The sequence below is a fragment of the Panthera leo genome, chromosome C2, assembly GCF_018350215.1.
Source record: "Panthera leo isolate Ple1 chromosome C2, P.leo_Ple1_pat1.1, whole genome shotgun sequence".
NCBI lineage: Eukaryota > Metazoa > Chordata > Mammalia > Carnivora > Felidae > Panthera > Panthera leo.
The window spans coordinates 111,120,742-111,138,226 of NC_056687.1; positions in this window are offsets into that span (position 1 = coordinate 111,120,742).

Consider the following 17,485-nt stretch of genomic DNA (forward strand, 5'->3'; position numbering starts at 1 on the left):
CTAATGCTCCCAGGGCCACATATCATGCAGCCTGGCCTGTAGGCACCCCATAGTTACGCCCTACTTGAAGTTGACAGCTCTGTCCTGGCCACTTCCAGGGCCCCTTCACACCTAAATTCCATGCCCACACTTCTGTCCCTGAACCTTTGTTTGATTGCTTCCTCTTCTTGGAATATCTCTCCTCTGCTTCTAGTGAACTGTGACTCAACCCTCAAAGCTAGCTCAAATGTCAACTCTGAAATCAGTCACTTTCTGGAACTCTTATCTCTATCCACAAGCAGAATTAAGTTCTTCCCTCTTCTGTGTGCCTGTGACTCTTGTGCTTACCTGCACATGGCACTTGACACATTGCATATGACAAAATACAGTATCACTAGTGCCATTTGTATTACACTTTTTTGCATGTGCCCGTCTCCTCTATTAGTGAGTTCTCTGCACTTCCCCCCACCCCTCCCCACCCCTTCCCACCCCTTCCCACCCCTTTCACAATCCAGTGCCTGAAACATAGTAGTCATTAAATCACATCATGTATATGTGAATATTCTCAATGGAATTAGTAAAATCCACACCATGCTTGTGTACAAAAGTCTAAAGCCCTCACATGCAAATGAAGTGGTCTCTGCTCATCTGCAATTAAAAAAAAAAGCAGTGCTATCTTTATAGATCTATGTTTTCCAAGGATTTATTTACTGATGAATCATTAAGGTGCTTTTAGCTTATCAAAATTGAATTGGTTGAACTTGGCAAAGTGATTTTCCTCCTCCTATTTCCCAAGCTAATTTTTTGTGTTAAGAATGAATTCTCAGTAGTTCAGTGTTGCTGGAGGGAATGCTAGATGAAGGGATTGGTTGAGATGAGGCCCCAGAGGCAGAAAGGTCCAGAAGTTTGTTCTGCCACATAAATATCTGCAATGACGTGGCTGCCTGAAGTGGCCTATTGTGTGGAGAGAGAGAATAGTTGCGGACATGTGCTTTTGATATCCAAACAATATTGAGGGTTATTTTCTGGGTTTCTTTATGTGTCAAAATTTGACAAAGATAATCTTCTGGGAGAACTTTATCCCTGCTCTCATAAAATGTTTACTCAAATGCATCTAACAGTGTTTCATGTCTCACAGTGTGAGAATATCACCAGGAGCTTTCCGGTAATTGTTAGAAGCCTTTCCACATGTACAATAAGGAGGGTGTGGTTTATAGGGCACACAGAGCTATTTCCAAGAAACAAAATTCTGCCCAACAGGTTTAGACACAAAGTCTTAGCTACACAAATGGCTAAACATGCTTGGTTATGACATGTACAAGGAGTCATTCCAAGCTAGCAAAACCTGCCAACTTGAATGCAGAAAGGGCTGAGGGTCAGTCTTAGCCATTGGCGGCTCCATTTATGAAATGCACTCCAGTCTGTGTAGAAAGCCAGTTTTCCCTCCTTCTGTGTTACTTAAGTAATCTGAGAGAATGTGGGGTACCATTGCTTCCAGTAGCTCCAGTTAAGGCTTTCTGTAATGATAGGTTTCTACTGAAATAATAAGTTTATGCTCATTTACTCACCAAAATCCCCTTTGCCACAGTCTTATGAGGATCAAAACTATAAATGGTAGAGAAAACAAAGACAGGATATTTTAAATCCATAAATCTGTTGTCTGGACATAATTGCCCTTGTCCCCCGTTCAGCTCTTAAAACAGCGAAAACATAAATATAGATCCTTAATTTCTCCCTGCCGGTCTCTTAAATTTACACATATATTTACACACACATGCATGTGCATTTGTGTGTGTGTGTGTGTGTGTGTGTAGTTCTCCCATAAATAGGTCTGATGGCACATTAAAAAGGGAGTGCCTTTGGCTTTTGGACAAACCTACCTTTTCCAGATAATAGATTCTCTCCAGACAGGTTTAAACACAAAAACGCAGTCACCAACTGTTTATAGGAGGCAAAATGAAGTCTATGAATGTGTAGAATTCACTCTTTTATTGGTGTTTTATTCTTTATTGGTGTTTTATTGGTGTTTTATTTTTTTTAACGTTTATTTTTGAGAGAGAGAGAGAGAGGCACAGAGTGTGAGCAAGAGAGGAGCAGAGAGAGCGGGAGACACAGAATCCAAAGCAGGCTCCAGGCTCCCTTGGAGCTATCAGCACAGAGCCCGACATGGGGCTTGAACTCACGAACAATGAGATCATGACCTGAGCCCAAGTCGAACCCTTAAATGACTGAGCCACCCAGGTGCCCCTGGAATTCTTAACTTAGATGTAATTTTATTATGATTTATTTGGCGTGACAAATTTCAATGCCAAAAATATTATAGGAAAGCATTAATTACATGTAAAAATACATCCAAAGAATATAGTAATTAATAAGGTGTATCTGCCACATTTAGTGTGTACACATACACAAAGTCCATAGTATGGACCATTATTACATCCTAGAATGGTTTATATGCCTTATCTTGCTCTGTAGAAATGAGTCTTTGTAACCATAAAAATGACTTTTGTTAGTCATCCAAAGGGAAAGTTGGGAGATGGTTCAACTAATTGTAAAGAAATGACAAGTTTTTGTTTTTTGTTTTTGTTTTCTGAAATTCAACTCCTTGGTAATCTTGATTCCCTAACTCATTTGTGGCAACAATCACTGTTGCCAGGGCAGCAGCCCATCCCAAGTTTCTCTGCTGACTCTATTGCCTCATCCTGGCTCAGAAGAGATGATGTATTGGATTGACCACTGGATAAGTGGTTCATTACCATACTGACAGAGAGAACATGCCAACTCTACAGGAATTATAAGCCTGAGACAAGAAAAGAAATGGTAGTGGTTACCAGGTCCAGGGCTCTAGTAAATTACTCATTCATCTTCTGATACCCTTCCATTTCTTCTGGGAAACCTCTTCCTTTCAGGCTATGTGGTTTGAATAGGGTTTTCCACACCCTCACCTTCAGGAGTGAGCCTTAGGTTGGTTTAAGCCAATTAGCATTTTGAGTGATTAGAGTAATTGATGTGGGGATTTACTTGCATCCACATTTGAACAGTAAGCAGGCTCAATATGTTTACCTGTTAATAGACAAAAGTTCTACTTTGTGAACTTGAAGCTGAAAAAATATAAATTCTCTTTTTTCAAGTTTTTATTTAAATTCCAGTTAACATACAATAGAATATTATTTTAGGTATTGAATTTAATGATTCATCACTTACATACAACACCCTGTGCTCATTACAAGTGCCCTCCTTAATACCCATCACCTATCCCTGCTTATCTTCCCTCCAGTTACCATCAGTTTTGTTTCTTCATTTGCCTTCTTTCTTCTCCCACTATGTTCATTTCTTTTGTTTCTTAAATTCCACATATCAGTGAAATCATGTTTTTTGTCTTTGACTGACTTATTTCACTTCGCATAATACTCTGTAGCTCCATCCATGTCATTGCAAATAGCAAGGGTTTCATTTGAAGAAACATAAATTCTGAAGCTATCTAGATCCCAACAGAGGAAAGCTTACTTGAGAATGCACTGTATTGAAAATATCCAAGTTCAGAGACACAGAAAATCAGGCCTTGGTGACTTCTTTAGAACCCCTGAATTAAGGCCTATCTAAAGCCAGCATTATTCTTGGACTTCTCATTACAGGACTCAGTAGATTGCTTATATGTTTAGGCCAGTTTAGTTACTTGCTATGGGAAGAATCCTTTCTAATACAACTTATCACCTTATCATCGAAGCACCAGCTTAGATTTTTACCTTCTTGGTTGTGACTCAGAAAGGATGATGGCAAGTAAAACCATATCCTGACAGCTGTCCGTGGCATCAGAGTGGGATCTCATGTTTGTTGATGTGTATGATTATATATCGATGTATATGCTATGCATGTGTGTCTTTGTATATGTGTGTATATCATTGCAATGTATATGAGTATAACACATATTGAAACAGAGTTCAGTGGGTTAATAAATGTCCTGCTGTCTAAGCAAAAGGAGTTTGGGGTTGCTAATTTTGCTTCCAAAAATCCATAAATCACGAAAGTACAACCTGATGCTTCAGTGGGGGGAAATAAGCCATAGGAAGATCAGGTTCTAATATCTTAAGGATTAAGCAGTGTTAGGGAAGGAAGGTTGTGCTGATTAATAGAGACCCCTCTAGTGGCCATAAACAGGTACACAGAGGGAATCAAAATCGTATTTTCTCATCTGTACTGCTCGAGTATTTTGCTTCTTTTTGTACCCTGCAGCTAACGTTGTCTTATTGTGTCCATGTAAGTTCAAATAAAGCTGGATGCTGAAAAACGCCCCACAGGCAAACAGCAGTCTTGTGCATTGGATTATAGCTTAGAAGCTGACAGATTTAAAGTGGCTCATAATATACCAGAAAAGAGATGGGGTCGGCTATATACTCAGTAATATTCAATGACATTATAAAAAATCCACTAAAGCAAGTGTGACACCTTGTTAAGTCCCAACAGCACAGGCCAGGAGAAATGGTATTGGTTATGCAATATTTTACCATGTGAAAATGAAGTTTGTTTCAAAGATCATCTCAGTAACCATTAACCAGTATTGAAGGCACAAGTGTTATATGAGCTGCTCAAAGGTATTCTACATTTTGTATTTATACCAAAAAATGCTAATATATCTGCTGTAAAAATGTAGCAATTAAACCTAGCTAGTAAGCCAACAAGAAAGATAATAATGAAAAATAGATGATATACTGTGTGACAGAAAGTATCAGCAATCATCGAGGAGTATTCTAATATCCCTGGAAATCTATTAGTAATCGACTGAAATAATTTGAACTTTCTAGATTGAAAACTGGGATAGAAAGCAAATAAACAGATAATAATAAATATCCACACATACTTATTTCAAAGATAATCTTGATTTTCTGAAAGTACAATGAATATTGATCAGAAACTGAAGTTAAGACTTACTTAAGATGTTTCAAATGTAATAATTTGAAATGTATTGTTTGATGGAAGTCTTTCAAGATTAATTTGGCTGTATGGTGTGTTTCTGATAACAGGTTGGCAGACTTGGCCCTTTGAGTGCCCATGTTAATGTGTAGAAGTCAAGGACAAGTCTGACATACAGAATTGTAGAGGAGTTTAATTCATAGTTCTCACAGCCTATTATTAAGAGCTCTTGCAGTTTTGTTAGCTCAGAGGATGCATAATCTGACAAAGAATGACCCATCAGTCAGTGACTTCTACAAATAACTTAAAATACCCTCTTCATTGTAACAGTTTACCCTCTTTTCCCAACCAAATGACTCAACTATCAAAGATGTTATGGGATAAGGTGTCAACTGGCCAACTGTTAACTTTTCTCCTAACTGGGAAATATTTGTACTTGGATGTCTCTTCCTATCTTCTTGAGATGAGCGATTGGCCTCTTATGACCTTTAACATCAGCTAATAACTTGTCAATTCCAATCATCAGTAGATCAAACAAGCCATTGAAAATATGCAAGTTCCTAACAGGTAAAGAAATTCAATGGCAAAGGACTATAGTATTGCCTGATGAACAAATAGGACATGATCAGAACAAAAACCACTACTTAAGTGGAGAGTTCACAAATGTTTACAAGTGAGAAAACTCAAAGTCAGAGGTACGAAGCTGCCCAAATCGTGTAGCTGAGAAATGAAGGAGTCAGGATTTCAACCCAGGTGAGGTGACTCCAGAGAACTCCCTTTTAACTATCATTCCTTAGCAGAGTGATCCAAGTACTACAAGTATGTCTTGAGGAAATACTCTAACTCATTAGCAAAATTATTGACCCCCAAATTTTTAAAACTAGATTTGAAGCTTCTGAAAAGACTTAAAATATGAGTTTTGTTTTCAGAAACATGCTTGCTATGTTCATTATTACAGTTATAATCTCTTTAGAAGATTTTTTTGTAATGTTATTTAAATTTACACAGCAAGTATATATGCATGTGTCACAATGTTTTCTCGCATATACCATTTATTCAACTAACACTTATGGAGTGCTTTTAATGTGGCCAGGAACTCTTCTAAGAACTGTGAATACATCATACCTTATGAAGCTTATATTCTAGTATGGAGAGATGGGAAAGGAAGATGAGAAATATCTACACTATATAGTACAGAGAGAATATGTTAAGTACAATACAAAATAAAACATGCTAAGTAGGATTGAGCTGCTAGAGCAGGGGATTCATCTAAGGAGGATGGACAGTGACATTTGAGTAAAGATTTGAAAGAAATAAGGAAAGCAGCCACGTGGCTATATCTGGTGGAAGAAAACCTTGGATCTAGGAGACACCAGTACAAAGATTCTGATTTTTCTAGTGTGTTTGAAGAATAGGAAACAGATCTATGTGTCTGGGGCAGAATAAACAAGGAGTACAGTAGGAGGTGATGGTATTAGACAGGTGTTAGATGAAATCTTATAGGTCCTTGTAAGGAACTAGAGTTTTTAGGATATTTATTTTGAGATAAAGAGAACATGTGAATGGGCGAGGGGCAGAAAGAGACAGAAACAGAGCGAGAGAGAAAGTGAGAATGAATGAATACCAAGCAGGTTCCATGATGTCAGCACAGAGCTCGATGGGGGACTCAAACTCATGAAATGTGAGATCATGACCTGAGCTGAAATTGAGTCAGATGATTAACAAATTTAGCCACCCAGGTGCCCCAGGAACTACATTTTTAATGTGCATGCAATAAGCCACCAGGGACTTTGGAGCCAGAGAGTGACATGGCCTGATTTAGTGTTTCAACAATGTTACTCTGGCTGCATTGAGAAGAGACTGAAAGAAGACAAAAGTAGAAGAAATGGTACCAGTTATTGCAATAATCCAGGTGAGAGTGCGTGTTGATTTGGACCATGGTAGTCATAGTAATGGCGGTGACAAATGATAGAATTCTAGGTATGTTTAGAAGGTAGAGCTAACAGATTCTAAGGCATGACATGAATGGTGGAAGAGAAGGTCAGGAGACAAGAATTTAGTACAAGATTTTTGGCCTGAGCAAAATTTGGAGTTGTCATTTACTGAAACGTTAAGACTGTATGTGGAGTGAGTTTGGGAGTAGTTAGATGAATCTGGAGTTCAGACAGATTGACTAAGATGTCAGACTAAGATGTCAGACAGACTAAGATGTCAATTGAGGAGGCATCTGTTTAAAGCCATGAGATACATAATGGCAAATAGATAAACACAGTTTTTATTTTAAGCAATTTGTCAGAGTGAATATTCAGAGAAATTCTTCCAGGTGTAGAACACCTAAAATGCTAGGTAAAATATAATGAACTTATAAGTAAGTCTGAGCTCTAGTAATGAAAACATTCAGAGGCCAGACAAAGAATAAAGACTGATCATAGAGTGTTAAGCCAAATCTAGACTTTGCTTTGATCTGAGGGCATCTGCCAATTCCTGATAGCTCAATTCCTGGATTTTAACTGGCCACACATATTTAGGGTCAGAAATAAAGCTTTGAGCTTCCAAAGTATGGTGTTCAGATCAGAGGTAACTTTAGTAAGGCAGCAAACTTCAAATTACAACTTTCTTAGAGAGTTCATTAGGATAAATTAGCCTACCACTAGAAAGGAGATAGTGATAGACTTAGGACTGGTTGGAGACATGCATTTATGTGAATTAGGGCACAGGAGTAATACTACTTGTGTGACCCATGAAAACCCTCCCTCTGAAAATTATGTTTCTAGCATACTGTTGAGCTGTTGGTGACATCAGGAATAAAGGGAATCAAAAGCTATTCCTATTTGGAAGGTAGGATTCAAATACTTATATGTGTTAGACATTTCTTTCTCCATGACTCTTTTCCCCTGCCACTTTTATCAGGATCTTCTTTCTATTGTCTCTCCTCTTGTATCCTTTTCCATTTTGATTCCATTCTCAGCAATTTTGCTCAGAGTTGGATCCATTCTGGAAGAGAACCAAGTGCGGCAGTTGTCAGAGTTCACAGAGACAAGGCTCTTGCACCTCCCTGCCACTGGAGCAGATAAAACCCTTCACAGTTTGAGCTGTTGTTCCCAAATGGACTCACTGTACTTCCTGGTGGATCCCTCGTGGCTATTTTATAGTTCTGTTGTTAGACACCATGTTGCTTCCCATTGCTGCTTCCTGCAGAGAGTTGCTGATAGCATTCGGGTCTTGTGACCGTTGGTGGATTGTCCCCACTCACTTGTAGTTTTGATTTCATGGGGACATCTTGTTTCCTAGGTATTCTAAATGTTTTCTTTGAGTTTGGGTTTTGCTATCCATTTTCTCTGTTTTCATACCGGGATTTGTAAAGCACCACAAACTATGTCCACCAGTACTATGATCTTTAAAATCCCTATAACATTAAAAAAAAAAAAAAAGAACCAACATATATATATATATATTATATATATATATATATATAGTATATATATACAGAGAGAGAGAGATATGTGTATATATATACATATGTGTATATAGATGTGTGTATATATGTGTACATATATACATATATGTATACATATACGTACATATACACGTGTGTATACATACACACGTGTACATGTATATGCATATGTGTATGTACATGTAGGTGTATACATGTATGTATATGTATAAGCATATATACACATATCTATATACACTTATCTATATATATCTATCTATATCACAAGTATACATGTATAAATACCAAAAAACACAAGACATTCTTGGAATAATGGTGCATGAAGAAAGAACAAGCAGAAATTGTTAAATAGTAAAATGCATAAACTGAAATAATTATAATGCGTGGTAATTAGGCCAGCCACAGAATAAAATTATTAATAGTCATAGAATTTCTTTGACTGGTTCTGTGGTCAGTTGGTCTCTTCTGCATGGCTTGCCACACCTAGCATTACAGTGACCTTCCAAGTTTTTTGCCTACCTATGATCTATCAAAACCTTCTCTTTAACCCTTATGTCCCAGTCAACCATAATTCAGTGTTAAGAATGTTAACTAGTATTTTTGAAAACACTAGACTGAATAGAAATATCAACTTAGACATTAATTGACTGGAACAATGTCTATTTGTATTTTCTGCCCATTTTTAATTGGATTAGTGTGTGTGTGTGTGTGTGTGTGTGTGTGTGTGTGTGTTGACTTGTACAAGGTTTTATATATTTTAAATAAGCACCTTTCATCAGATATGCCATTTGCAAATACCTTCCTGTGTTCAGTAGGTTGTCTTTTAGTTTTTTTTGATGGTTTTCTTTACTGGGCAGAAGCTTTTTATTTTGGCATAGTCCTAATAGTTTATTTTAGCTTTTGTTTCCCTTACCTCAACAGACATCTGGAAAAATGTTACTATGGCTGGTGTCAGAAAAATTAGTGCCTGTGTTCTCTTCTAGAATTGTTATGGTTTTAGGTCTTACATTTAGGCCTTTAATCTATTTTGAGTTTATTTTTGTGTAAGAAAGTGGTCCAGTAACTTTTTTTTTTTTTTTTTGCATGTAGCTGTCCAATTTACTTCAACCATTTGTTGAAGAGACTGTCTTATTCCCATTGCAAATTCTTGCCTCCTTTGTTGAAGATTAATTGACCATATATCTATGGGTTTATTTCTGTTTTCTTTATTCTGTTCTGTTTATCTATGTGTCTGTTTTTGTGCCAATATCATACTGTTTTGATTCCTATAGTTTTTGTAGTATATTTTGAAATTTTGATGGTGATAGCTCTAGTTTTGTTGTTCTTTGTCAAGATTTCTTTGGCTATTTGGAGTTTTCTGTGGTTCCATACAAATTTTATTATTACTTGTTGTAGTTCTGTGAAAAATGCTGTTTGTATTTTGAAGTGGTTGCATTAGGTCTGTAGGTGCTTTGGGTTGTATGGATATTTGAATAATATTCGTTCTCCCAATCCATTAGCATGGAGTATCTTTCCATTTGTTTCATACTGAATTTCTTTCACCAGTGTTTTATGGTTTTCAGAGTATAGGTCTCTTACCTCCTTGTTTAAGTTTATTCCTAAGTATTTTATTATTTTTGGTGCAATTATAAATGGAATTGTTTTCTTAATTTCTCTTTTTGCTGCTTAATTAGTATATAGAAATGCAACAGATTTCTGTATATTGATTTTGTATCCTGTAACCTTACTGAATTCATTTATCATTTCTAGTAGTTTTTTTGATTGACTCTTTAGGGTTTTCTATATATAGAAGCATGTTATCTACAATTGGTGAAAGTTTTGCTTCTTCCTTACCAATTTGGATGCCTTTTATTTCTTGTCTGATTGCTGTGGCTAAAACTTCTAGTACCATGTTGAATAAAAGTGATGAGAGTGTACATCCCTCTCTTGTTCCTGAGTGTAGAGGGAAAGCTGTCAGTTTTTCCCCATTGAATATGATGTTAACTGTGGATTTTTCATAATGCCCTTTATTATGTTGAGGTATATTCCCTCTAAATCTACTCTTTTGAGGGGTTTTGTCATGAATGGACATTGTACTTTGTCAAAAAGTTTTTTTGTGTCTATTGAAATGATTATATGGTTTTTGGTCTTTTTCTTGCTGATGTGATATATCACATTGATGGATTTGTGAATATTGGACATGCTTGCATCCTAGGAATAAATCCCACTTGACAGTTGTGAATGTTTTTTTTTTAATGTACTCTTGGATTCTGTTTCTTAATATTTTGTTGAGAATTGTTGCGTCTATGTTCATCAGAGATATTGGCCCATAGTTCTTTTTGTAGTGTCTTTATCTGGGTTTGGTATCAGAGTAATGCTGACCTCACAATGAATTTGGAAGCTTTCCTTCCTCTTATATATTTAAAAATACTTTGGGAAGGATAGATACTAATTTTTCTTTCCATATTTGGTAGAATTCACCTGTGAAGCCATCTGGTCTTGGACTTTTGTTTGTTGGGAGGGTTTTTGTTTTGTTTTTTATTAAGATTCCATTTCATTGCTGGTAATTGGTCTTTTCAAATTTTCTATTCCTGATTCCATTTTTTTGGGTTATATGTTTCTAGGATATTATCCATTTCTACTAGATTGTCCAATTGTTGGCACATAATTCTTCACAATATTTTCTTGGAATCCTTTGTGTTTCCATGGTGTTGGTTGTTACTTCTCTTTGATTTCTGATTTTGTTTGACTCCTCTCTCTCATTTTGTTTTTGTTTTTGTTTTTGTTTTTGTTTTTGTTTTTGATGAATCTGGCTAAAGATTTACCAATTACCTTTTCAAAAGTCCTGCTCCTGATTTCATTGATCTGTTCTATTGTATTTTTTATTTCAATTTTATTTCTGCTCTAATCTTTATTATTTCCTTCCTTGTGGCTTGGGTTTTGTTTGTTCTACTTTTTATAGCTCCTTTTGGTGTTTATTTGAGATTTTTCTTTATTGAGGTAGGCCTGTATTTCTATAAACTTTCCTCTTAGAACTGATTTTGCCACATCCCCCAAATTTTGGACTATTGAGTTTTTATTTTCATTTGTCTCCATGTATTTTTTGATTTATTCTTTGATTTATTGGTTGACTATTCATTGTTTAGTAGTATGTTATTTTTTTTAATTTTTAAAAATGTTTTATTTATTTTTGAGACAGAGAGAGACAGAGCATGAGCAGGGGAGAGGCAGAGAGAGAGGGAGACACAAAATCCGAAGCAGGCTCCAGGCTCTGAGCTGTCAGCACAGAGCCCGATGCAGGGCTCGAACTCACAAACCGTGAGATCATAACTTGAGCCGAAGTCGGACACTCAACCGACTGAGCCACCCAGGTGCCCCTAGTAGTATGTTATTTAACCTCTGTTTCTATTCTTTCCAGATATTTCTTGTGGTTGATTTCTAGTCATAGTGTTGTGGTCAGAAAAGATGCATGGTATGACTTTGACCTTTTTGAATTTGTTGAGATTTGTTTTGTAGCTTAACATGCTATCTGTTATGGAGAATGTTTCATGTGCACTTGAAAAGAATGCATATTCTGCTATTTCAGGATGGCATGTTCTGAATATATCTGTTAGGTCCATCTGCTCCAACATGCCATTCAAAGCCACTGTTTCTTTGTTGATTTTCTGTTTGGATGATCTATCCACTCATATAAGTGGGGTGTTAAAGTCCCCTACTATATATTACTATCACTTCCTTCATGTTTGTTTTAGTATCTTTAGGTATTTGGGTACTTTCATGTTGGGTGCATAAATGTTTGCATAAATCTTCTTGTTGGATTGATCCCTTTATGATTACATAGTGTTCTTCTTTGTCTCTTGTTACAATCTTTGTTTTAAAGTCCATTGTGTCCGACATAAACTACCCCAGCTTTCTTTTCACTTCCATTTGCATGGTAAATGCTTCTCCATCCCCTCACTTTTAATCTGCATATGTCTTTAGTTCTGAAATGTCTCTTGTAGGCAGCGTATAGATGGGTCTTACATTTTAATCCATTCTGTCACCCTGTGTCAGAGTGATTGGAGCATGTAGTCTATTTACGTTCAAATCCATTATTGATAGGTATATATTTATTGCCATTTTGTTACTTGTTTTATGGTTGTTTATATAGTTCTTCTCCCTTTATTTCTTGCTTTTTTTCTCATGGTTTGCTGGCTTTAGTGATATTTTTGGATTCCTTTCTCTTTATTGATTTATTTTTTGTATATCTATTACTGGCTTTGGATTTGTGGTTACCACTAGGTATTTATATAACATCTTATGCATATAGAAGTCTTTAGTTGATGGTCACTTAAGTTTGAACCCATTCTAAAGACAGTAATTTTTTACTCCTCTCCCCCTTTTATTTTAGGTATATAGTGTCATACTTTATATCCTTTTATTCTGTGAATACCTTGACTGAGTTTTATAGGTATACTTATTTTTACTGCTTTTGTGCTTCCTACTTTTCTTATTCCTACATACAGTCTTTCCTTTCCACCCAAAGAGTTCCTTTAACACTTCTTGAAATGCTGGTTTAGTGGTAATAAATTTTTTTAACTTTTTTTTTTCTGGGAAACTCCTCTTCTGAATTATAGCCTTGCTAGATGGGATATTCTTCATTGAATGTTTTTTTTTTCTTTCTTTCAGCACTTTGAATCTATCAGGACACTACCTTCCGGCCTACAAACTTTCTGCTAAAAAATCAACTAATGGTCTTATGGGGCTCTCTTGTATGTAACTGTTTTCTCTTGTTAGTTTTAAAATTCTCTCTCGATTATTACTTTTTGCCATTTTATTTAGTATTTGTCTTGGTGTGGACCTCCCTGGGTTGATTTTGTTGGGGACACTCTTTGCCTCCTGGATCTGGATTTCTGTTTCCTTTCAGTTATTACTTCTTCAAATCTAACTTCTACTTCAGGGATCCCTATGATGCTAATATTACTACACTTGGAGTCCCTACGTTCCCTTAATGTTTTTTCATTAGTTACTATTATTATTCTTTCTTCTGTTTGGCTTGATTGTTTTCCATTACTTTGTCTTCCAGATCATTGATCTCTTCTGGCTTCCTCTAGTCTACTATTTATTCTCTCTAGTGTATTTTTAATTTCAGTATGGACTTCTTTATCTCTGGTTCTTTTTTTTTAATGTTTTCTATCTCTTTATTGAGGGTTTCATTGAGACTCTCCACTCTTTTTTCAAGTCCAGTGGGTATCTTTATGGTCATCACTTTAACCTGTCCGTAAGGCATATAGTTACCTCTGTTTAATTTGGATCTTTCCATGATTTTTGTCTTGTTATTTTTATTTGGGACCAGTTCCTCTGTCTCCTTATTTAGTCTAACTCTCTAAGTTTGTCTCTATCTGTTAGGAAAGTCAACTCTATCTTCCATTTTTGAAAGTAGCAGCCTTATGCAGAAGAGGTCCTGTAGTGTCCTGCATTGTAATGTCCCCTGTTCACCAGAACCTGGCACTTCAGGAGTGTCTCTTATGTGTGTCGCGTGCACCCTAATGTTGTGGCTGACCTGTGTTTGCCTTCAGTCCAATCATCTGCAATCACTCTCTTTGCCTATTGTAGGCAGAGTTTGGTCCCTCTGTTTTTAGTGGGCTAATCTGGGTCACCTTGAGCTTGAGTTGAGTGCAGACCAGCTGTTTGTCAGAGACACAGTAGCACCAAATTGCAGGGCACTGTCCCTGTATTGTCCCTTGAGAAGCTTTTGTTAGTAGGCTGGACCTGCAGTCAAACTAAATGTTAGCCACCAGCCCACTGCTGGGGTCCAGTCAGACTGTGGTTATCTTTCCCTCTCCCTGGGACAGGAGTCACTTTGGAATGGTGCTGGTTCCTGTCAGGGCTCCAAGCACACTGCCATGCTTATGGTACTGCTTTGAATGGACACCTGCCAAGCATGTGTTGGAGGCGGCAGGTCCACAGGAGAATGAGCTGTTAGCTGGGTGAGCAAGCTAAATTCTGAGTGTTCACACTGTGCTGGTTCCCACAGATGTCCATATAGCTAGGCTTGGAGGTGGGAGAGGAAAAGGGCCACTGCCCTTTGTTCTCGGAGAAATTCCCAAAGATCCCTGCCCCTTGTACATATGCTCTGAGATTAGTAAACAAATCTCCCTCCTGTATACCCCAGGCTTTTTTCAAACTGCTGCTCCTATGCTGTATCTCACCAGGCTGTTTTTTGTGCTCTTTTAAGGGCAGGGATTCAGTTTCCTGTCACTTCTAGCCCTCAAAGAGCCAAGTACACTCGTTTTTTAAAGTTATAGTGTCAAGCCCCACTTATTGTAATAACTTGTGATATTAATCCCCTGTGATGTCAAAGCCAAACGTTATGGGAATTAGTCTTCCTAGTGCAAGTCTCCCTGTGCTCGGGGTGCTCGGGGTGAGAGGTCTGCTCCTCTCCCCTCTCGGTGCCTGCAGAATCCCTCTCTCCTGCACATGGTCCCAAGTGTCAGTTTGGCTCCCCACTGCATCTCTGCTCTTCCTACTCTCTTCATTGTGGCATCGTCTCTACATTTAGGTGTGGAGAGTCTGTTAGGCCAATCTTTAGGTCATGTTCTGGGTTATTTACACTGATGTAGGTGTTTTTTAGGTATATCTCTGGGGCAGGGTGAGCCTAAAATCCTCCTATTTGGCCATCTTCCCTGGAACCAAACATAACCATATCTAATAAAACAAAGTCTAGATAAAACTGTGAAATTATTTTTAAAAGGCTGTTCCATGATATAATATAAAAATACTGTGGCAGACGAGCTTCAAATTCCTTTCCAGTTTGAAAACCTTTAATTCTAGTATTTCTCATAAGGATACTTGGTTTAACATAGGGACCACAAGAGACAGGATAATTGATTGAGATATCTATTTTTGTTGTTGTTCTCACTGTTGAAGAAGAAAAGATACTTTCCCCAAATTTGGCCATACCTTTTGTTTTTGAAGTCCAGGTGGTTTCCTTGCCTAGGGACCTTGTGTTTCAGCCCTGGAGCTGTAGTCCACATGACAATGGTCAGAACCCTAACTTACTTGAGGTATATATCCCATAGCTCCTCATCTTTATTTCCTACCTTTCTCGCGAGGCTTTCTTTAGCGCCTTAAATATACCCAAATGTTCTCTTGCGCCAGGACCTTTGCACAGGTGTTTCCCTTATCTGTAATGCCCTTACATGGCTAGAGTCGTCTTGCATGAGACTGGCATCTCTAGCCACCCTATAAAAAGAGGATTTCTGAACACTCTCTACCACATTTTTCTTAGCTACTTGTTTGCTTCTTTTATAAAATTTGTCATCTGCCCAATTATTCTCCATGTATACTTGCTTTTGGCCTTCTTCCCTGGAATGTAAGGTCTCTAATGAAAGGCATTATGTACATCATTCCCAGTAACGTTTTCCCAGTGTCCAGCACAATTCTTGGAGCATAGTAGAATTTCATGTATTTGTTAAATATCAGTGCAGATGAATTAGTGGATGAATGGAACACTTGGGCAGAACTCTGCTGGGGCCTGGGCTACAGAATTTGAAGGTGGGTACTAGAGACAGAAAATCAGTGCTATTCAACAAGAATAGTGGCCCTAAATTCAAGCCAAAGAATAGACGTATCAAGAAAACATGAAGCAGATTGGAACTAGCTGGAAAAACAACCTATATGATTAGAACTTGGGAACTGTTGCTAAATAGGAAAACAGAGACTTTTCAGACAGACTCATTAAGTTACTGGGTTAAGTAAATACAAGTTGATAAAAATAACATTTTATTTGAAGCAAATTTTATTATTTAAAAGGTTAATGGAAATGTGACACAAGAATTTAGAAGAATATAAGTTATAGTTAAAAATTACTGGGATGTATCCCAATAAAAAAGAAACTAAAGAGAGAACAAAAGTTTATTTTTGGTGAAGAATTTGAAAGGTGCCAAATGGAATGCACTAAAAGAATCATGGCTGCAAGAACTAAAAACATGATTATAATGAGTAATGGAAATGTCACATGAGCTAATATGAAAAGTTTTTAGTCAAGTAACAAACTTGAGCAGAAATTAAAAGTTAATGGCTTCTTTTTTTTTAATATAGAAGTTAATGACTTCTTAATTTTGTAGTTCAAATATTGACAAAATCATTGAAAGGTATTTCATGGCCATAGCACATTTGTCAGACCATTGACTTGATGGTATATGTCTTATTAAAATATAAGAAACAGTTGCCCAAGTTCAGGCAGAATGGATTAATAATATGGAACTATAATCTCCAGGAATGGAGGACTAAGAAGGGGACAGTAATCAGAGATGGAATGTCAGATATTGGCTTTAGGGATGAACATAGTGGGTAATCCTTCCTCATAGGAACAGGTTGGGCCCTGGAAACAGACAAATCACAGGAAAATGGATCAAACAACTAAAACAACTAAAATTCTTTGAGATGGGAGTCTGAATTCAGTTTCTCCATGATTTATCACTCCCTTTCAGCCACTATCCTGTGTCATGGAGAAATAGAGAAGTAAACCATAGCAATTTCTCACAAGGAGAATTATAATGATAATTCATGCCTCCCTAGCTTCTGTGGGAGTCAGTGCCTTGATCAAAGTATAATTAAACTGCGTATAAGCTGTAATAACAGTTGGATGAGTCATATGAGTCAAATACATCTACTCTGAGCTGGGAGAGATTGTTAATGTTTACCAGGTAAGGCTTTTCAAAAGTCGGGTTACTGACGCATCTGATGAAAACATGGCATACATCTCTGTCTCCCAGCTCTAGGCAAAATCAATCTCAAGGGCTATTCTTTAAACTTGAAACAATGTTTTAAGGAAGATCCCATTAAGGTTTCATTTAAGAACTGAATCTTCCAAGCCTAAAATTAAAACAGTAGGTATCATAAAACTAAAAGATGTGGAGTTGGATGCTTATGCTGAGCCATTTACTCTAAATGGATAACTTGAAGGGTTTTGCCAAACCCTTCAACAAATCTCTATGCAATGATGCTCCATTTATTGAGCACTTCCAGGAAACTGGTTCATAAAGATGAATTTTCCAGATAACTGAAGCATCAGAACTATTTTCTGATGTAGAACATACCAAATTGCTTTGCCAGTAGAGGATGCTGAATTTAATCTCTCCTTCTCTCCCTCAGAGAATGACTCAAGACCATCAT